General features: G+C 40.2%; 1 long non-coding RNA gene across 1 annotated transcript; it reads right to left on the reverse strand.

The window, feature by feature from the left end:
- Positions 1–17,748: 17,748 nt before the first annotated feature.
- On the reverse strand, positions 17,749–20,580 carry LOC143419511 (uncharacterized). The gene is made up of 4 exons (XR_013099502.1): positions 20,542–20,580; positions 20,307–20,443; positions 18,232–18,640; positions 17,749–18,110 (listed from the first exon to the last, which is right to left on the reverse strand). It is a non-coding gene; the product is annotated as an uncharacterized LOC143419511 (long non-coding RNA).
- Positions 20,581–23,276: the final 2,696 nt, after the last annotated feature.

Here is a 23,276-nt window from a genome sequence, read left to right on the forward strand (position 1 = left end):
TTTTTTAATCCCCAGCACACATTCAAGTTCAATAAATACTCAATTATGGCATAACCTTTAAGCTTATGCCCTCTATGAAAAATTCCCCCAAGTCTGACAAATAGCCTGTTCCTTTCCCAGCCCCAACAAACAGCGCCATTCACACTGGCTAAATCATGTGAAGCATCGCAGAGACATGACCAGTTCCTAACCTCATCTGTGTGGACTCCACTGTGCCTTAGGAAAAGAAATGTGAGTAAACAGAGCAAATCAGAACGCAGACCTTTTTAACATGACACTTACAGAGTCGTTGATAGCCCCAAATCCTGCCTTTCATAAATGAAAGGCAGGATTTCACTCTTTGTGGGTGTGGGAGCATTCACACACCCTCAAAGAGAAAAAATTCTGGCAAAGCAAAATATATCTGTCTGTATTGCTGATTGTAAAACATACAAACTAAATGAGAAAAGTCAAATGCTACTCTATGCGATACGAAGGCTAGAGGGAATAGGAGTTTCTGAGGCACAGCGCCTTCTTCATCAATTTTTCATCTGGTGTCACCAAAAACTTGGAATTATTTGAAAGCCTTCAGGCACCACGCTCATGAGAGTGCCTGTATGCGTGTTTCTGGGAGAGAAAACACCAATTATTAGGCGTTGCGTCACGATAGAAGCTGTGGCCTGTCAGGGCATGTCTTGCTACTTATCTGTCACCGCTAGTCTGTTCAGCGTCTGCAGGTGGCTTGGAATGGTGTCTCTCAATACACATATTTGCTGTTCAAGCATGGCTTGAACAACAGAGAGGTCAGCCATCAAGATGACCCTGATTGTCAACCTCAAAAAAGATGCTTTAGAGGCTTTTTACCCCAGAGCCAGACGGCCAGAAACTCGTTCTTAGCAATTATCATGTAGTCGAAGAGCAACAGACAGTGATTTAGCACAAAATCTTTAAAAACACAGCTAGTGTTAGTCATAATAATGCCTAATTGTGATAATTTCATGAAAGCCAATTTTACCATTTTGAAAAAAAAATGGTCTAAAATTGAAAGAAAAGTCAAGCACTGACGCATTTCTGCAGCTATTTGCTGTTTTCCAAGCTATAAATCATGTTTGTGATAGAGCATTGAGAAACTGGAATGTGAGAGCCTGACAGTGATGGAAGTGAGCTGTCAGACAGGGCGTCGGGCAGCTGCCACACAGGGTTGATCAGCCCTATGACACACTGAGAGGCCCAGCCTGTGACATGCCGTGTGGTCCAACAGGTTATGAAAGCAGGCAGGATGGTGTTGGGGAGACAAGAACCAGGGGCTGTCGGGAAGAGAAGCAAAGACAAGATGTCATGTTCGCCATGTCGACGAGGTACCACCATCTTTGATTTTGCTGCAGTGAGACAGCTGTGAACAGGGTCTCTGTGTAGCAGTGGTAGGTGTGTAAGTAACGCATTTCAAAAGCTGAGGAGTCTGTATGCGTCTCTATACAACTGTTTTGTGTGCTTTATCAGAAAGCAGCTGATCTCACCATTTCTAACATATAACACACATTCAAATAAACTATGGAGTTTGAATTTTTTTTGCAAGGCAGCAATTTGTTGTACATACTACAGAGTTCAGTTTATTCTGTTATCTGTTACGTTATCTGTCCTTACAAGGTAGATTTGCTGACCAACTTCTGAAAGGCCTTTAACAGATCTTTAGTCAGATTATTTGGGCAATAAAACAACAATTGTGCAAGAAGAGAAATTTATCAGAGTTGCTCAGTGGGGTTCTTCATAATGATTCTCATGATGCTGAGAAACTGAAAAACGTCTTTGTTTTGTGGGTTTCTGTTCAAAGGCAGTATTCACAGAGCTTGTTTTCCAGCATCTGTGGGGCTTGCCAATAGCTTTTTCATAGCACAACTGATTTTATGTAAGAATGGCAGGGGGAAGCAAATTGATGTCTCTATCGCGCTCTGTTATTTTGTGACCAGGCTAAGTCTGGTTGCATTTAGAAAGTACTCTGAGTGACAGCCGAGTCATAAATTAGAACACTATTGTGTTTTTGTAAGTATATTTAGAGAACTTCCTATACTCATAAATATGGAAGACAAGATATGACAGTTTTAGTCAAACTTTTACCTGTAGGTGTACAAAAAAAGAGAAAAAAGTACTTAAAGTCTGTCTCCACATCAAACAAATCAGATAAAGACGGGGAGGAAAACTATTATTTCAAATAAAAAATCGAGTTTCTGTTTTGTTTAATGGACGTCTGCCCTGTCAACTTTGTTTCCTAGACAATGATGAACTTGATATGTTGACTTTTTTGTCTTTTTATATTCATATTATCTCTCAGAATGATAGGATTATGAATGTATTAGGTCACTGTGTTACTTTTTCATGCTGTTAAAATAAAATGTATTATTTAAATAATAAATGCTGCTGTGGCGAGATAATCAGCAATCAATTAGATGATGGTAACAAATAACAGAAAATCATTGATCAATAAAACTGCCACATTAGGAGCCTTGTACAAGGCATAAAAAGCACTCATTTTTAAAAGCAAGAACATAAATAAATTTAATACAATGTTTTAATTCTTTGAATTAATCTATTTTACTTTATTTCAGTTTGCTTTTTGTTTAAGTAACGTTGGTATATTTTAGGGTTTCTCTTCATTTGAAAATACTAACTAATCCATGAAACTGACATTCTTATTTAAGCCATTATTATTAATTATTTATTGTGAGTTGTGTGCAAATTGAAACTATATACATATCTATATTAACTTTAATACTAATATCCACCCATCTATCCATTTTCAAAAGCCCAGACCTCCCTCTCCCTGGCCACCTTCTCCAGCCTTTCCAGGGCAACACCAAGGCGTTCCCATGCCAGCCAAGAGATATAATCTCTCCAGCGTGTTCTGGGTCTGCCCCCTCCCAGTGGGACATGCCCACAACACCTCACACAAGAGACGCCCAGGAAGCATCCTTGTCAGATGCCTGAACCACCTCAACTGGCTCCTTTTGATGTGGAGGAGCAGCAGCTCTACTGTGAGCCCCTCCCAAATGGCCAAACTCATCACCCTATATCTAAGAGAGGGGCGCTTAAAAGTAATAATAAATAAAAATAATAAAGATAGCATGCCACATAGGGTTTTATGGTTATATGTGCATTAACATACAATATAAACTACTTATACAGGTTTATTTATTTATTTCCATTCTTGTACAACCTCAAACTCTAAAAGAGTGTAACGGTTTTCCCAGTCTGTTTTCATCTCCACTGTACCGTATTATAATGCTATTGATTCACGAGCCCAGAGAAGATTGATACATACATTTACAAGTTGTCATGCTAGGTGCGAATTAACTAACCCAGACCTCCAAGAGGACACCATACTTGGTGAAAAACAAGTGGTGTTATCAGGACCATCTGTTGGACATTTTCCAGACACAGCAGAACTAAAGTCATCAATTTTTCCAAATGATCACAGCACCTTAGGGCTATGTTTAAGGCGCCTCGTGAACTTTGCGATGGGGGCATCCTCTCCCCCACACATATTCTTGTGATACCATTATGCACATACTGGCAAAGATCTCAAACAGTTCATCTTGAGTAGATAAGTACTGTACAGTGAAGTCATGCACAAACAAACAATGCTTGCTAAGATTTGGGGACAAACACAGTCAACACTCAGACACAGACAAATCCTGGCTGTTCCTTTCATGCCCTGCGTGACTGTTTACCTAAAATCCATCCCTTGTTAAATCACAGCCTGCTGCTGACTGAAAAGTTTAATGATACCTGCAGGCTCTTATGAATTAGTATCTGCTATAGAAGTCATTCATTTCTCCGCTCTCAGTCTTTCCTCATCCTGCCTTGGAAGGGTAAGGGTTGAAGTCGCGGTCAGGACCCCTAAATGGGGTTGCCGTTCCTGTCTTTCCACCAATCACAAGACTGGCTTTTGAGAATTGTTAGAATAAAGTCAGATGCTGTACAGCAGAAGCATGATTATATACTGTGCCAACAGTGCAACACACACATACACACACTGTGCTCCAGATATTTTCTAATATTTAAGTACCAAAGCATCCTGTCATGTGCATCTAGATATCAGATTTCGCATGAATCTAGTCACTGACAGCTCATTGTATCCAAACCCATAAGGCAAGTTCATCCCTAAAGCTTCCTAAATGATTTCATTGATTAGCAGAATATTCATGCTGGCAGGAATTAGTTTAACAAAAGTCCCATTTTGAGACAGTCTGATGGAGTTCTTTAATATCATTTCAACATATGAGGGTTATATGAGAACTGATCTTCACAGCAAATTTGCCATATTTGAACTGACGTCTTCATGTCAAACAACCTGAAGAATAGAATGAGGGACGTATGTGTGCGTGCGTGCGTGCGTGCGTGCGTGTGTGTGTGTGTGTGTGTGTGTGTTGGGGTGGGGGGGGGGGGGGGGCATGTAGACTGAATTAGCTTGCGGCAGAGTGCCTCATGCAGTAACAGACAGGAGATCAATATTTACAGACACTCCCCATCTTTAGACAGCATTCATGTTAGAACGAACAAACAATCCTTACTGCAAAGGTAATGCCCAGCCCACACATTATACTACATGTTCGCACAGACAAAAGTACACTCTCTTTCTGTCCTCCCTTTCCAACCATACAGAGACACTATGCCCTGAGACAAAAGCACAGGTAAAGGTTGACAAAGGGTGTCTATGGGTTCTTTGGAGTCACACACCCACTAGCCGTTGTCTACATTCACCCTGCAATTATCCCCTCACAGACCTAATTCTGGCAGTTAAGTGGCTGGCTAAAAGCATGTGTACACAAACAGGGCCAGAGAGCAAGGCTGTGAAGGGGCTTTATCTGTCAGCTCCATCACACACCTGATAGATGGCCATCGCCATGCCTGACAGGAAGCTATTCAATCTGACCTCACAGGTGACTTGAACTACAAGCGTAATGCATGCTTGCATACGCACACAGTCACACAGATACACACGCAAAACAAACAAGTGAAATACAGGTTAAGATAACCTGCCGGATCATAACAAATGGCCAAAGGCAATTTTTGCACATTACAATTTGTCAGTCAGTAGCAGCAGACAGATTTGTGAGTGTCAGCAGTTAATACAAATGCGAGTGTTTGTTTCTGTACTCACTTTAGCCAACTTCATTAAAATCCAAATTAATTTAGTCACTGTCTGTAGTGGAAAGGCATACTTGGATAAAGCACACACAGGATGGAAAGAAGGGACTGGACCACACTGCTGAAATCACAGCCTTTAAGTGTGCAAACAGTCTAACTAATGTTGAAATGTTCGTCTGTTTGCACAGTTAAAGGCTGTGAATTAATCAATTGAGTCTCGGTCCATTCTGTACTTTCTAAAAGTGCTGCCCTTCAGCTGAGAAGCACCTGATGCAGCCACATGTAGCTGGAAGATGGAAAAGCCTAATATTATTAGAAAATGAACACAGATCATAAAAAACAGCGTATCTACAAAAAAACTGAGAAGCATACACAAGCTGGCAGAATGGCTCCACCACGTCCAGCCTCAAATTTGTCATGTTACCCTGGCTAAAGTGAGCAAAACTAGCTCTAATGGGATGGATGAGGGATGTAACTTAAGCCAGTGTGAATGGACTCATTGTTGCTTTGGCTTAATTAGGCGTGACAACCGAGGCGTGAACAGATTCCCATCATTAGGCCCCCTAAAAAGCCCATTAGAATCAATGGTCCACGCTTCGGTCAGACTTTCTGTCTACCAGCCAGCCAGCCTCCTGCCCCTTTTGCAGAACACTGGATAAAGTTACAGCCACCCAGCCACGGCTAACTCAAACAAGGCAACTCTATAGCTGCGGCCCTAACACCCCAGATAATGCAATTGACGCCATGTTCAAGGGAAAAGGGGAGGATGATGAGAGAGGTGGAGACATGTGGTTATGGCTAAAGTGTGCAAGAAAATGTGTGTACAGGAAAGTGCACGATTAAGAGAGTGAGTGTCCAAAAAATAAGGCAGTCTGCACGACACAGAACTGTACCAGACAACTGGCAGCCAGTGTGGCTGATAAACTGCAGGGATTAGCAGGCACTTCTGGAGCCCAAGTGGCCCTATCAATACAGGACCAGGGCCATTGATCTGTTGTCTGGCCGGGTGCTGGGGCTAATTCCTGGACCTTGGCTATGAGTGCTCCTCACTAGGGAAGTGGGAGGAGGGCGGAGGTGGGAGAAAGTCTGGCTTTCTACTAGTGGCGCCATCCACAGACCCGACTGGATTTGAAGGCTCAGTGCTTACTATGTACCAACTCAATAGCCCCATTGCCACAGTGTGACTGATGTAGGCTCATTATTCTCAGTCTATGATATTAATTGTAACATTCATATTGTAAAAATAAGTTAATTTTCATTTCAGATATATTTTATGTAGACAAACTAACCCTGGTGTGCAACAAAACCACAGAAAAACTGAAACTCAAATGAAATTTAATTGGCAAGTTTTAGAATGTCAATAAAGTATGAGTACTATTTGTCATGTGATGGTGATACTCTGTGATGTGCAATTCATTCAAAGAAGTTATATCAAATTAGAATATCAGAAAATCACGCTCAGAATAAATCATTGATTTATTAACATACTCAGAAAAAAAAAGATGAATTATTTGGTAAAAGTTACATTTCCTTCAGTTTCCCGAGTGTTGTGTAGAAAGAGAATTATGCTCAAATAAACTTAAATGACCATATTACATCAGCCATAATATCACTTAAATGCACAAAAGTACTATTATCACGATATTAGAGGTATCTGTAAGTAAATGACTCTTCCCACCTTTTCTTGAGCAGCTGGCAGAGCAGCCTTTACCTACACCTTTAAGTAGATCCTGTCCTTCAAAGGTATGGTGTAAGTGAGAAGCATGGGGTGTTTTTCGAGGTGCGACTGAAGAAAGGAAGAAAAAGAAAGAGTGGAAATGGAAGTTAAGGATGGACAAAAAATAAGCAGCTGTTTCTTTCCTCATCATGTGTGGCATACACGTTACTTTCTCTTTACTGCATACTATTGTTTTCACCACTAAAAGCACACAGACAAATCTGACCAACCATGACTTGCAGCAATAAAATGTGGTAAAGCCAATTAGTGCAACATAGATGTAGACAACATAGAAAAATATTAACAGTAAAACAAACAGAGTTGAGTGAAGCATGACTTTATTACTGTGGAAAAAGAAAAAGGGGGAAGAATGAATAATAGACTGAGTTTAATCCTGCTACCTCATTTGGTACTGCTGAAGCCAGAAGATAAGCACCCACTGCTTAATATTTAATGGCTGAAACTAAGTGACTACCTGCCTGTCTGTTTGACTGACAATTTTATTCTGCTGCTGACGTTGATGGCATAATTGTACAGCTACCTGAGATAGTGAAGCACACACGTGGCACATCATATATTCATATACGGCGCATATGCACGCACAAAAGTTATTTCATCATTTATTATACATGTATTATTATTTTATTAAGTTATTGTATTAAATTTACGTTGTGTTCGCCATTCAGAATCTAACAATTACTCTTCTAGAGCCAGCTGACTAGTGGACAGTGCTATCTAAGCTGTTTCCATCTACCCACAGTTTCTACTTATATGCAAGCTGCTTTGCAACCCCCTCATTCCCGACTGCTCCTTTTCTTTTTTTTTCTGGCTCATTCACTGTCATTACTTTTGCCATTGGTGCCTCCTCTGCAAAGGAAAATATTACTAAAATATTTACAAATTAGCTCTGTGAATTTATAAGACGAAAGCTGAATGTATAATTGCCAAGGTTTAGCCCAAACGTGGCACGGGCCCCGATGCCAACAGACTTAATAAACTGATCCGTAAGGCCAGCAATGTTGTGGGGATGGAGCTGGACTCCCTCAAGGTGGTGTCGGAGAGGCGGATGCTGTCCAAGATAAAGACAATATTGGATAACACCTCCCACCCACTCCATGACATGTTGGTCAGTCACAGGAGCACGTTCAGTGAGAGACTGAGATTACCGAAAAGCACCACTGAACGACACAGGAAATCATTCCTGCCTGTGGCCATCTCCCTATACAACGCATCCACTTAACACACTGTTTGCTGCTACAACTACACATGTTTCTTTTTCAACTATTTATTTATGAGTGACTTATGTATGTATGTATGTATATATATGTATATATTGTACTATTCTTAGTTAGTGTATTGTCTGTCTTGTCTTAATGTTGGTTTAAAATGGAGCACTGTAACAAAAAATAATTTCCCCCAGGGATCAATAAAGTATTCTGATTCTGATTCTGATTCTGAAAATTAAAGTACACAATTAGGTCCATAATTTGTTGGACAAAGACAGTTTTTGTAGTTCTGCTTCTGTACACTAGAACAGTTAATATGTTATTAATGTGCAGACTTTAAGGTTACATTCAAGAGGTTTTACAAAATGTTGCATTAACTGTTTAGGAATTTCACTTCCCATTATCATTCTTGTACAAGTTCATTTGGATTTCATCTGTCTATTTATTTTTATTTTTCATTTTTTCAGAACTCTTTCAATTGTTTTCTGGCAAAGTCTAATCTAGCCTTCCTGTTTTTGAGTATAACCAGTGGTTTGTACCTTGCAGAAAATCCTTTGCATTTACATTCATGGAAGCTTTTTTTGGATTGTAGACCCTGACAATTATACCTATATCTATTCAAGATTGCTCTTTATTTAATTAGATGTTGTGATGTTGTGTTTCTAAATGTTGGAAATAATTCTGTTGTTGTGCGTTGTAGCTGTGTTTTGTGGTCTTTCAGACCTATTTGGTGTTGCTGAGCTGGTAGGTGGATTCCTTATTTTTAATTTATTTTATTTTAATAGATTGTTGATTTGGCATACATCTGAAATTCAGATACCGCATGACATGAAATAAGAAGGGAACACACCACACCCGATTATGAAACTGCTGGTTAGTCAATATTGAACCTCTGAAAATAAAGGTCTTTGTTTTAAAATGGCTGTCATTCCTGAACAGCTGATGCAGTACGTTTTTAAAACCCCTTTAACTGAAGTCGGAACTTCAATCACATCTTTTTGGCCTAAAGTCCACTGTGATGGTGTACAGAAGCAAAACTACAAAAACTGCGTATTTGCTGAGTTATGGACGTAACAGCAAGAATGTTCTGCACAGCATACAACAAGTAAACTGCTTTATGTGGGGCGTCATGTATTTATGGATGTCACTCTTGATATTAACATGTGCTAACTGATATTTGAGGTAAACAACCACAAATCTCTCTATTGCAGACTAAATTGGTTGGATATGAAAACAGGTGGGGCTTTTAACACCTAAACTTTACAGCTGAATGCCGTTATATGGATAGTATATGGTAAGAAGAAAAGTATGTGTTCTCCTCTTATTTCAACCCCCATTCCACCTTGTCACCACTTTCCCTCTTTCCCCCCCTCACTGCCCTTACTGGGTCATCTCCATCTCTCCATCGAGTCTCATCTTTCAGTAGAACCATCTCCCTAAAATCAACTCAAAATAACTTTTCACCTCCAAATTCTTTCCAGAGACATCCGCTACCTCTCGGCGCCCTTTTGAGAGAAACCCCATTCATATTTGATTCACGTCTGAGCAGAAATGGCAGTAATGTCTCCTGTAATCGTGACGAGTGTAATCAGGCGGGCTTTTGATGGGCTAATGCTTGGACTCGCATACCACTAGTGTGTCAAGAGTGATATTTTATTTGGCAGTTGTGTCACATTTTTTCTAAAAAGCTTTTCTTTGATTTCCAGACAAAAAGCTCATAAGGTTCACTTGACATTTAGATCCATTTTTCCTTTGTTTTGGCCTTTTTTCTGTCATAGCAGGGGGAAAGAGTTGGTCTCTGAAAACAGATTTCTTTATTCCCGCAATGTATTGCTTTTTATTTTTTATCTTGGGTTGAGAATTTATTGCAATTGTTGTGTTATATTTAATGTGACTGAAGGAATATGAAGGTATACGTATTACAGAATCCTTGTTGGGGCTATATTTAATTTTGAGGTTTTTATATCAATTTGTTCTTTAAGGTACTTGTTTCCTCTGCCAGTCTGTATCACAATTAAAAATAATGGGAAAACGCTTTAACCCACCCATATACAGCCTTAGATGCTCATGAGTGCAGTAGAGAATTGCAGTGATGGAGAAAATATCTCTGATGGATGGGGTTGTAACAATGCAACACACAAAAAGAGTAACCATTTCAGCCCACTTACACAGACTGCTTTATTTACTCTTTTTCTGTTATTCCTTGTAACAGTATAAGAAGGTCTAAACCATTTTCTTTTCTTTTTTTTAGATCATTTAAAGTGGTTAACCTATCCTCCAGTGGCCTTGCTGTACTGCATGCAGGAGCCCTACATGTATTGGTATTGGTATTACCAAAACCCAACAGCACATTATTAAAAAAGGAGATCTTCTTACAGGTGAAAAACGTCTGTGAAGACTGCGAGAGAAAGTGTGGGAAAAAATGTCAGCGCTGAAATGGCTTTAATGTGTCGTATAATCGCAACAAGTGTGAAATCAAGCGGGTTTTGATGGGCTAACTGTTAAAGTGCTCCCCACTCACATGTCAGGAGGGATATTACATTTGGCAGCCTTGTCACGTTTTTCGTAAAAAGCTTTTTTCTGGTTTGCTGACAAAAAGGCGCTCTTGAGATCCTGACGACATTCACATCCATTTCCTTTTCACTTGAGTATTAGGGAGGCGGCTGCAGCCAAGCAGATGTTTAAGACCCAACCTGCATTGATCTGGGGAGGGGATCTGTTCTAAATCAATGGGAATGTCTTGACTGACTTTCCTTCTTCCTGCACGGGAAGAAGAATCATTTCATTGAAAAGAATCATTTCAAAAAGGCCAACAGACAGTTCTGAGATGAATTTATTCCCCACAGATTGTTTCTGCCTCCGGCCACAGGCACCGTGTCATGTGCACGTACCTGTATGCACATGACTTTGTACATGCAACCATTTAAGTTCTTGTCTCCGTGCTGTTTGCTGTGTGTTATGAGGCCTGGAATCTTTCTAATCAAACCTGACACCAGACCAGAGGCCCCTTATGTCCCTCACTAATTTCACCAGCAAATGCACACCAGCATCCCTCCACCAGGCTGACAAGGGCCAGACTGGGGGCTCCAATCAATAGGCTCTGATGATAAATAGCTTCCAGAGCTGTGCCAAAATGATTACTTCTCAGCCATAACCTGTGCAGAGTCAGCCAACCTGGCCAAGCTGAAAAAACTGGATGGCGGTTCACCCTGAGACTAAAACAATTTCATACTTACACATTTAGAGACACACATGCTGAAGAGCCATAAACAGAAGTGCCATCATAACCATGAATGTAATGCTTTGATGTGCTCACTCATTACCTAACATTTCTGTAAAAATAACCAGTTTCTATGGCGAAAATTCGAAAACTTGCTGTAAATAAAAGCAGTGGCAAGTTTTATATTTCATGAGGATTTTTTCATTTAGAGATAAACCAGGGGGACATGAATGTTCCAGCCTAAACAAACTCAGGATGCCAGAGAGTGTGGGTCTTAAAACACATTTCCACCAGAGATCAAGTGACTTCTGATTAGTGCTAGCTGAAGTCCTGGATATCCTCCTCCTCAAGTTCATCCACATTGATTAGACAATTATGCAGGGAAGTCAACCCAGACTCTGAAAGAGATATATTACATCCGCTTTCCACGAACAAAAAATGTGCTGCTTTTTTATCCATCAACAATAAATTCAGTATTGCTAACATTACAGGGCATCATTATTCAAGACCAGCTCTCCTTTGAAATCTTATCTACTGAATTTTCTGTGATTTTGAAAGATGCAATCCACTGCATTCGCCATATGTATTCCTGCAACACCCAAATGGACCCAGGCGTGTCTCTTCTATCCTAAATCATCAGCTTCATTGATATAAAAGAAAGATGTGTTTACAGAAAAAGGGAATGAACTCCATCTCGTAAGGCCATAAATTATTTTTAGCGCTGACACATAGCTAACACCTGCAATGATTTCCCAAATGGGCCTTTGATTGCAAACTGGGGTTGCTCACCTTTTGCGGGACGTTTTTTCTCCTTTCATTTCCCCCTGCTTTTCGCCGCCTTGTTCGCCTTGTTGGGGAAGATGTTGATGAAGAATTATGTGGTGTTTGTTTTAGTTGGGAGCTAGAACATATTTCATGGCGTTAAGGTCATGAGGCAAGTCAAATTCTATGTGGTGAGGAGAGGAAATATGAGCCTTTAAAGCTCTTTAAGTGATTCCCTCACTGTCTTGGCCTTGGGGCTAGACTGAACTTGTTTCAACACACCCAAACTGAAAAAGACCCAGAGTTATACATCGACGGGGAAGTGATTTGTAGGTGGTTGTTTGGGGGGGAAATGGTGGCAAACTTGAAGCACAGCATAAAATTATTTTGGGGCACATCAGTGATTAACACTCCAGCAGTTACCTGCTGTAGCGTGATCTTATTGGTTGGGTATGAACAGAACAACCCAGTACAGTCTAGATGTCTGTAAGTACAGGATGTTTTTTACATGTTAAAATCTGCTTCTCAATAGCCCTCTTTCTCCCCCCCCCCCCCCCAATTAGAGTTCATTTTAGGGACATGACCTTCAGAGTGATAAACACCCACTGATCCTAAGAAAAAAAGAAGCATATCTGGGAAATCAAGGTTGGGATTTTCCTGCTGCAGGCAGTCAGGATATCAAAGAAATTGGACAGGCTAGTTTAAAGTAAACCAATCCAGGGACATGATAAAGAGGGAATGCCTAACAGTAGTGTAGTGACTGGTTTCTGTGTCCGTGCAGAATCCCTTGTGCCCGTTTTGGACCTCCTCCAGATCAACTCAGATGAGTTCTCAGGGAATAAAAAGGAACATCGCCCCAGTGATCACTGCATAAGGGAGATTCAGTGTTACGAAGAGAAAGAAAATTACAAAACAGCCCCGATCCTTACAGCCCATCAGTTGTTCCTCTTGTGCCCCGGAGTGAGAGCCTTGTGGTCAGCTCATTAAGGGATTTCACACATGTGATCATATTGTACATGTATGAGTGGTTGGAGGCCATGCATGGGAGTCTTTTTCTGTTGCTCCCCCTTCCCCTCTGGTCTGCTCTCTGTCTCCTTCACCTCATCACCTCTCAGTGTCTTTGCCACAGACAGGAAAGAAAGCCACGAAGACCATTGCAGCCTGATTTGTTTAAGAGCCTGAGTTTTCCCGTGAGGTGTCTCCTTGTGTGTGTGTGTGTGTGTACGTGCACCTGTGGGGGACGATGAGTCAGTCAACAAGGAAAAGAGACCAAAGATAATACTAGATATATTTAATTGCATGGCATGTTTGGCATAAGTCCTCGGTGAAGTGGCAGCCCGGATGAGACCCACGGCAGACATAGTGCACGCATACACAAACAAAATCACGTATGCACGCATTTATCCCTGGAGTGGGTCCCTCCTTGTCAGGCAAGTGGTGCTACGCTTTGATCTTGACACTGTGGGTCAATCCAAGCCCGCCTCTCTCTCTCTCATCTCTTTTTTTTCTCGCTGTCTCTCTTACACTTTCTCCCTCTCTAGCTGGCTCTGTCTCCCTCCCTCTAGCCGTCTGGATGGCTGGCCCGACGGCCTTGGGGTGTTTAGGTTCTGGAGGTATCCCAATTTCCTCTTCTAATCATGACATCATCTTGCCTAAATAGCTTAAAGATGTGGCCAGGATATTCCCCACTTCCTCTTTCTGGCTTTGCCAGCCACACCAATAGACACTATTAATTTTTTGAAAAACAACAGCTGCTGGAACAAATGGAGGAATAATGCATGTAAGTGCTGTTCTGTTGAATGGTTAAAATCATGCACAACTGTACTCAATATGTTAACATTTTCAGACTGGGCTGTTTTTGCATTCTGTTAGTGTTGCGGGGTAAATTGGTTTTAGTGCGGTCCATATTCAGATCATGAGGTAATCCAATAGTCCATCCGTTCATCAGCAGTTTGAAGATTGTGTCCCAGCCTCAGACTTGATTAAAGGCTAAGGCTGATTAGAGGTGAAGAGTAGCCGAGGCCTGCCTGGCCTGTCAATAGCTGTTAACTTCACCTCCACCAGCTCAAGTAATCACACCAAGAGTGGCTCATCTGGCTTACTGAACATCTTCTCTTCAATTCTCTTCTCTTCTCTTCACAATTTTTCACCTCTTTGCTACAACACTTTACTACATTAAGTGAGTAATGAGAGAAGCCCAGATTACAATCAAACTCTTCATTCTCTGCCAGGCAAACATCTGTGCTCCTCCATCAAGCCCATTATGAAACAATGTTAGTGGAATGGTTAGATCCAAAAATTCCAGCTGAGCAAAAAAAAACTTTAACTTTACAGGATAAGCTCGTTCATATTTTGTGTTTGTGCTTTAGCTGAATGCTTTATTCGAATATCCACATGTTCTTTAATGTATTTAATTAAAACAAAGCAGTGGTGTGAATTGTGTAATTAAAAAACAGGGAAAGATGTGGAAAGTGAACTACTCTTTTTAGGCTCTGAATTCTAAGCCAAGTGAAGAGAAATTGTACATTTTTCCATGCTGCACTCTGATACCTTTGTTGTACTTGCACTGTGTAAACAGAAACCTGGATGCGTCCACAGGTGTGAGATGACTGAATGCTCAAACTTGTCACAGTGTTTATTGTGATTTATTGTGGCTTCTTCTTTTGTGAATACATGCAACTGAATATGTGCAACTGGTACTGCTGGAAGTGACATGCATACTTATTGTGCTCAGGGGGAAACAAGATACAGTACCTGCCAAAACTGTGGAGTGCTATGACACAGGCTTTTATCGCAGTCTTATAGTCTTCACTCTTCTGAATAGGGGTTAAAATAGTTGGGGTATTCCCATAAATATTAATTCTACTCTAAAACATGGAATGTATTGTCTGATATTTTCCGATAATATTTTTTCTCTAGTGGCAGCTTACTGCTTTCAGCCAAGTTTATACTAACTGTATTGCTCTAAAGTCATGCAACATAATTATAAGGAAACTCCTCCCAGATCAAAGAGGAAAAGAAAAGCACAAAGCAAAAGCACATCAGTTAATTCCATTTCTAGATCTCTACCGGGTTATCTTTGCTGTTTAAGTACTTAGGAAAAGATTATTGGGTTTCAGGGTCATATTTTGGTTCTTTATCAAATTACAGTTTTTTACAGACGCTAGGACACATTTCTCAATACTTAGGTCACGTTTGCAAAACTCCTCACACAGTGAGCACAACAGAAGTCTATGTGGGCTAAACTGAGGACCAGTTATCATTGTTTTGCCACAAAATGCATTCAATGACTACATCTCTCAAATTTCATGAATTATCTTCTCACTCAGACACAACAACTGCCAAAAATCTTTGTACGGACAGGACATTTTGCATGTGCTTACATACTGTTTTCAAAACTGTTAAACTTATGGCCAAAACAATAACACAATGCAAAACTTAAAAAGACAGCAAAATGCAACAGCAATATTTTATTGAAACATATTTTAAATCTAAAAATGCAGTTTAACCAGTCACAGCTGATTCTCATTGTAGATGAACATCTACACAGGTGTTACTCCTTCAATTTTACAACTCCTTCAATTCTGGCATGCCAGAAGATGCTTTCCTAGGTGTATTGCCCTAGATGACATAAGATGTGATGTGGATGAGAACCTGTGGCCAAATGGAGGAGACCGAGTAGATTAGCATTACTATTGTATGTGTATCAGTGGATGGTGTGTATACAAATTCTTGTATTTTGGGATTACTTAGTGCAAAAAAATAAAAATACAGAAACAAATATTAACGAATTCTGCATGATGTCTGATTCATTCCAGTAACATATATTGAAATTATAAACAGAGATGTGTCCTTGTTTCACACAAGAAAACACTGTGTAATGCTACATGTTGTTAGTGTTTTTCAGGTCATTGTTTTGTGGGTGACAAAGTGTGTTTGTCGGCTGTCAACCTTTGCTAGTGTTCTGGAAGAATGAGTTTATTTGAGACCTGAATGAAGTGTTTTGGTAGTTGTAGTGCATTTTGAATGTGAAATGAACTGCTTTGCCAAGCTGACGGTCAGTTAGGAGGATTGTGTGAAGAGTTTTGCAAAAGTGACCTAAGTATTGTGACATGTGTCCTAGCGGCTGTAAAAAACTGTAAACAGGATCAACTTTGCTTGTATCCGAACATCCGGGCTTCATGAAAGTAAGGTCACCTGCATCCTTGAATCCACTGAAAGGTTTCCATCACTGTGAGCTCTTAACATTCCTATCCACCTGTTTCTGCTAATTAAAGAGGGTCTCATGGGCTCAAAGTTGGGAAAGGTTCATATCACATCCTACGCTTGGAAACCTGAGCCCCGAATTTGAAGTCCACAGAGGGCAGCTTTCAACCCAAAGTAGGTCTAAAAGGATGTACAGCTCTTAAAGCGATTTCAGTCTTCAACACTTCTCTCCTGAATCCAGTGTCCTAGACTGTTCATTACCTCCCCGAAGACTTTAAATAAACTCTAGAAAGCGCAACACACACCAGGAAGCATAAATAACCATAGAACTCCGTGTTGCATTTCTTTTATATGACAATATCAAGTATCTTTTTTTTTATCTCTGAATTTCATTAGACACACGCCTAATGATTCAGGTTAGACTTTTATCTTATGCACATGATTTTATCCACCTTAATGTTGTTTCCATTCATCTCTATACTGTATGTGAATGTGAAGATTTTGACACCAAATCCTGGAGCTGAGTCTCTGTAGAGCTGTGACAGTGTGACACGTTGCGCTGTGCTAATAAATTCTTTACAGCTCTTAACTGCAGGCAATGTGCAAACCATCTTGGAATTATTTTCAGACCATTATCTATAATTTAAACCTAATTAGTTTAGCTTCACTGGTGACTACCTTGAAAGCGTTAGACTATCTGTGATTTCATTATTTACCCTTTTTGTTGTCAATGTTGTTTAAATTAACACCTCTTTAGCATACAAGAGGCAGTAATTAGTCAACCACAAGACTAGTACAAAGGAAACTTTTGAAGATTACGTGAAAGTAGGCTAGCGCTGCACTATTTCGTAGACTGGCGAGGAATATGGCACAGTGTGTTTCGCATTAGGGAATAAGAGAGTGACACTGTGCTTGAACCTGGCATGTAGTAACATTTATGGTGGTATGAGAGGTGGTTAAAGTCAAACTCACACAGCCGTTTTTCATTCTTTTAACTTTTTCATCTTTCAGCAAAGCGTGCTCTGTGGAGATTGTACCTTTGTGTGTGTGTGTGTGTGTGTGTGTGTGTGTGTGTGTGTGTGTGATTACAATGAGGAAAATTGTTGGTGCCTCAGCAACACCTCTAGGATTTACTAGAACAACACAAACACTTATCCACCAAAATAAGCTCACCTGACATTTGCAAAAGACAGTTTTCTGAAGGCATTTCATTAGAACTATAAACGTACCGTAGGTTTGATGACCAGTTAGCATGTGTATTTGTGCACTTACGAGCATATCTCTGCTTTTATTTGCAAAATGAGAAAGGTGGGAGACGTGGGGAATTGGATTCCTTCAAGCCTGCTGTTCCTAGTCAGTGCGGCTGCAGACAGCTGGGCGCCCACTACAGTTAAGATCAGAGGCCTTGATAACCTGGGCCCTGATTTATGGAGAGCAAGCGGCCTCTGCAATCACCTAATGAGGTAGAGAACGCAGAGTGTTTACATGTTTATTAGACAGCCAAAACCAGCTGGGGACACTATTTTCCACCTTCTCTGTTCTTCTCCTTCTCTCTGTGTCTTAACAGTTCATTAACAAACTGTTGTTGGAGAGCAAGTGATAGTTGAACCAAACAATAAGTAAGGCTAGCTGATGAAAAGAATGATGGGGGGAAAAAACACTTCTTTTTTTATTGCTGCCAGTGAATAGTCGCCTGTGAAGAGACACTTTCTTTCTTCCAAGTTAGTGTGCCTATTTTGTTTCCACAGCAAAACTGTGCAGCACATATTTTGTTGGTAATTCAGTTTGTCTATATATATAAATTTCACCATTGCTCAGTGGAAATGAGATCTTACGATCCCTGCTGCTGGCGAGTCTGTTAAAACAAAAAGGAGGAACAAGCGTGTTAAACTAAGGCAAGATATGCATGTGAATTATATGTGTTTCCACACGCACATCCTCTAAATGTTATGGTAATAAATGATAAAATAACACACCGAGATAAACAGCAGGGCAAACAAAGACACTTTCCCATCAGCGCCTCCGTAATCCCTCAGCACCTGGGAAAAACTCATTGCTGTCCAACAACATTAACTCACAACAGATCTCCTTCTTTCTCCTTCACTCAATTTTTCCCCCCCCCCCCATTTGGCCTTGTAAAACACTCACAAATCAAGTTCGCTTTACATCACAGTTCTGTAATTGTTGTTTTTGTTAGTGGGAAATGGTTATGAGGGATTCCATTGCTCGTCTTTTACCGAGACATAATCCTCGCTGCTGCTTGATTATTATTGTTCTGGGCTGAGCACAAATGGTGAACACAAGCCAGGTACGGTGTCAGAACCTAACCCGAATATAAAGGAGATCCACAGGGGCCTGGGCTGTTCTAGAAAGGACCTGCAAGACCTGCAAGATGAAGAGGTCAGTATAATCAGACACACAGCAGCTTATGATTTAAATTTACTTAACAATACTTTTTTTTCTATAGCCTCCTGACCCAGGATTATATTACTCCTCATATCTAAGTCTCACAACATTGCGGGAGAAGCGCTACAGAAATTCATCACTGCGTGTTTGCTGTTGGGCCAGTTTCTGTCACTTACAAGTTTTGACAAATCCATGCAGTGAAAGTTTTTTTTTTTTTTTCATTTCTACAGTGAATGCTGAATGCATTGAAAATGTTAAACATTAAGCAGGAATTATGTATTAAACAAAGCATGTGTATACTTTATATAAACATAATGTCCACTTTAGACCAGCTCAAATATTCGATATCACAATAAGCTAATCACATGGCAGCGATTTAGTGCATTAGGCACGTAGACATGGTCAAGATGACCTGCTGAAATCTGAAACATCAGAATGGGGAAGAACGCTGACTGAAAGTGGCATGGTTGGTGGTGCCAAATGCGCTAGCCTGAGAGTTTCAGTAACTGCTGATCTACTGATCTTCCACCAAAACCATCAATAGTTTTTCTTTAAATTTATTTATTTTTATGTTGGGGTTAATTTGTTGTCACATCCAACAACAAAGTACCGAGAAGCAACAGCTGATCAGCCAGTTTGGGAAATGTCAATAACTCTTTAAGTTTACTCATATGAACTCACAAAAAATGAACACTGAGTCTTGCGCAAAGGTAGCAAGAGTACAGAAAGGTACAGCACTGAAGAAACTTTATTATGCAAGCAAAAGGGAAAAAGTGCATAATTAAAAAGTAGCTCCTTAAAGGAAAATTCTACCTACCATTTTTGTAGAAAGGTACCCTTTTGCTATATTAATATAATAATAAAATAATATTAGTACATGAGAATGCCAATATCACTCAAATTTAAACTCTATGAAGGACACATGCAGTGAAGGGAACTTTAAAAAATAAACTATTTTCTGTTGCCTACATTGTAGAGAGTGACTTTGCCTCCTCACCTAAGCAAAAAACTGAGAACAGTCAAGGGTTAAAGTGGGATTCAGCATGTGGGGGAACCCTAAGGTCTGTGTGGTGGCTCAGCACGGGGAGAAGAATCACAGCTCCCAATAATTTCTAATGTGAGCTTCAAAGTACAGGCTGTGATCAGCTGACCTGCTGCTTATTGTGGATTTACACAACTGAACAAGATATACACAATTTCACAAGCTATTATGGTGTCCGACCCCTACAAGACAAGTTAGAATTCAGTGAATTAATCTAACCATCATCATCTTAAGTGCAAACTCATCTCTGCTACACTAACCTGACACTGACCATGAGCATCACAGTCACTGTGCAACAGTCCAACACGGTGCTTTACTGTGAACTGAAATTACCTGCCACTTTTTAAAAAAGCCACTCCCTTCATGTGTCCTCCTATCCGATACCACTAGCTATTCTGAAGTAACGCAAACCCAACATACGGACCCTGCAGTCCTTCCAGCCCACTTCAAATCCCAAGTATAAACGCTATAGATGATACCATTTAACCAAAAGTAACAAGTCTGCTTTTAAAATGTGATAAGTAGAAAGTACAGATATTTGTTTTAAAATGTATGGAGTAAAAGGTTTTCAGGGAAATAAATACTGTAGTAAAATACTGATACCTGAAAAAGTGCAGTTAACTTCCAACCTCTGGCCTTATGTATACTCCCACCATGTACACAATCGGCTCTTCTGCAGAGAAAATGGTCCTTGGCCTCAGAAGTCAGCAGTTAACAGCCTCTGAGAAGCTCATTGCTTTCTATATTTGATGTAACAGACACACTCAGCTACAGTTTACAGGAAACCTGGTAAATGAAAGAAACCCTTTTTAAGTTGGGTGATAGTTGGAGTCCATACCATGTGCTGAAATGCCCTCAGCAGCGCAAGGTGAACAGATGTTACAAGTGTGTAATCAGATGATTGGGCTTTCACTAATTCATGGCAGAGACGGTTTAGGCTGAGCCAATGAAACAAACAAATGCTCGGCACATGTGAATATTCCTGCTGGAAATTGCTGGAGAAGTACTTAGCCTCTAATTAAAGAATGTCAAGGGTGTCCCAAACTGTTATCAAAGTAAAAAAAAAAAAAAAAAAAGATCAATTAGTTTTGCTCATCTCAGAAAATAGTAAAAGAATCCTCTGGATGAGTAAAAGAATGAGAAATATTATGGCAAAGATGCACAAGAATAAAACACATCTCTGAGTGATTTGAATGGTGAACCTTCACCTAAAAGAGAAACATGTAAGCAGAGCAGCTGAATGCTTTTAGGGACTCACAAAAACTAATAGCATAATAGATACCCTGCTAGTGGTAACTAAGCTCGATCATCAAAGTCTGTTATCTCGTTTTCTATCTTATCTCTCCTCCTTTGCCCTTAGCTGTCGACCGGCCGGCGCTCCATACAGCCCCAGTCCTAACAAATCACTCATTTTTTATACAATTACCTCCCGCTCCCTTCCTGCGCATGGCTGGGTGCAAGTGTCGCTCCGTCTGCCTGCCCATTGTGTGTTAATTTTAGGCCCATTATTTTCTGTAACAAATGTGCAATGGGCAGAGTCACTTTCACATTAATAGTTTGCACCCAGAGGGGAAGTCTTCCCCCTCATCATGGATCAAAGGTCTTCTCTATTGTATCTAACTTCCTGTTTCCCTTTTTAGCCAATGTATGTTGTTTTTTCTCACTCTCCCAAACTGGACCAAAAAGACTCGAGCAGTTTTGGACATTGCTGTGAGTGAAAAGCACGAGCAGATGCCCTTTAACCCTCTTGGTGATTGCAGGAGAGCTGTCAGGTGAACTGCAGAGCTAGGAGGAGATTAGAAGAGATCATAAAGTGAAAGTTCATGCTGATACCACAGATCCATGAATAGGAGGAAAGTTTGGATGCTATTGTTGTGCTGTCAGCAGAGGTGTCTGAATTTGACAGAATGCATTGTCACCTCTGTCTTAACCCCCACAGACTTGGAGTTAGCAGAGCTGAGGAGCAAAGATTACCCCGACCTTGGTTTTTACAAAGTACGCCTTTGCCAAGTAAAATGCAGGAAAATGCTTTATTTTCATAATCCTTTGTTGGCAGTACCCATTCACCCCGTGGGTGTGAAGTTGAAGCCAAGTGCACTTTTAGTTGAAAGAGATCAGCCTTACATATAACCTACAGTGAGACAGCACTTTCGATTGGTGATTTACTGTGTGTCGTGTCACAGGAAGCTGTACAGTGTAGCAGAATGGAAAGACCCTTATATCGCAAGGCTAAATAAATCTAATTTCATTGTGAACCAGTAACCCAGTAGTTGTTGCCTGTGATTCACAAAGACACATTGATGGGGAAAAACATTCAGTCATAAGTCATATTTATATGACTTTAATTTACATTGTTGGGAATAGTCGCAGGACATGCCATGACAGTCAATCAGATGATGGCACAATTTTTAACAAACCAAGGTTAATGAAGACATTTTGTTAACAAGTCATCGTGTGGGTGTTCCAGTTCCAGTTCAGATACTTTCATTAGCACACTGCTATGGAGTCTATCTATTATTATTACGTCTGTCACATTTCCCATTATAGCTGATTTAGGCTAATTTTTTTAAGGGTTATGACGTAACCTACATAAGTGGCCTACTTAACATTCATCTTTGTGCGTGGTGTTAATTACCTTGAAATCCTGGCCTCGTGTTTTATGTAGTTCCAGGCACAACAGGAACTAAATTCTGGGACTTTCTTCCCTCGTGGATCCCTGCTTTTATTTTTCACTTTTTTTACTTTTTCATTCCATTGCAATAATTTCAGCAATCTCCGTCCAGGAATTTGCTGACATACATGAGTCCTTATATTGATTATTATTCTGTCACTGATTCCTTCAAAAACTGCAATGACAAAGTAACCTCAGAGTAATGCATAGGAGGAATACAATCACAACCAACATGACATCTAGTTACACTTCCAAGGTTTCACAGGGGTCTGCAATTTCAGTGTACCTACCATGTGACCTGGACTTAATGCCCTATGTATAAATTCCCTATTATTCATACAACAAGTACATTTCAACTCCATAGTTTTGCCTCAAATAATTGAAAGTTTTGTACTAAATCACAATTGAAGCTTTTGACTAAAACTTTCACATTATAAGCTGCAATTTACAAATATTTAAAATGTCCAGGAATTTCCGTCTAATGAAAAAGTTGAGCTCTTTTAGCTCAGTGGGCAAGCAGGCAATGATATGCTACATGGCGGGAGTGCAGTGGCCTTTTTTTTTGCATGTCTTCTCTCTATCTCTCCCTACTTTCCTGTCTATTTTCACTGCTCCACTAGACACACATGGGCAGTGTTGCCAACTCCACAGTAAGGAAAATCGCTATTGGCTGTCCTAACAGTCGCTAAATGACGTCATCGCCTAATTTGCATAATTGGTCATGCTAATGTAATTGCAACCTACGCTGTTGGAGAGAGAAATAACATCGTGAAAGAGAGATAAAGTCAGTAAAAAAAGTCTTAAATCCATTTATAATTTATATCTTTTAGCAATTATTGTTTTTTTAATGTCACAATTCCAACCCTGGAGTTACTGTGTGTGTGTGTGTGTGTGTGTGTGTG

This window comes from Maylandia zebra, linkage group LG7, assembly GCF_041146795.1.
Source record: "Maylandia zebra isolate NMK-2024a linkage group LG7, Mzebra_GT3a, whole genome shotgun sequence".
NCBI classification, from domain to species: Eukaryota; Metazoa; Chordata; class Actinopteri; order Cichliformes; family Cichlidae; genus Maylandia; species Maylandia zebra.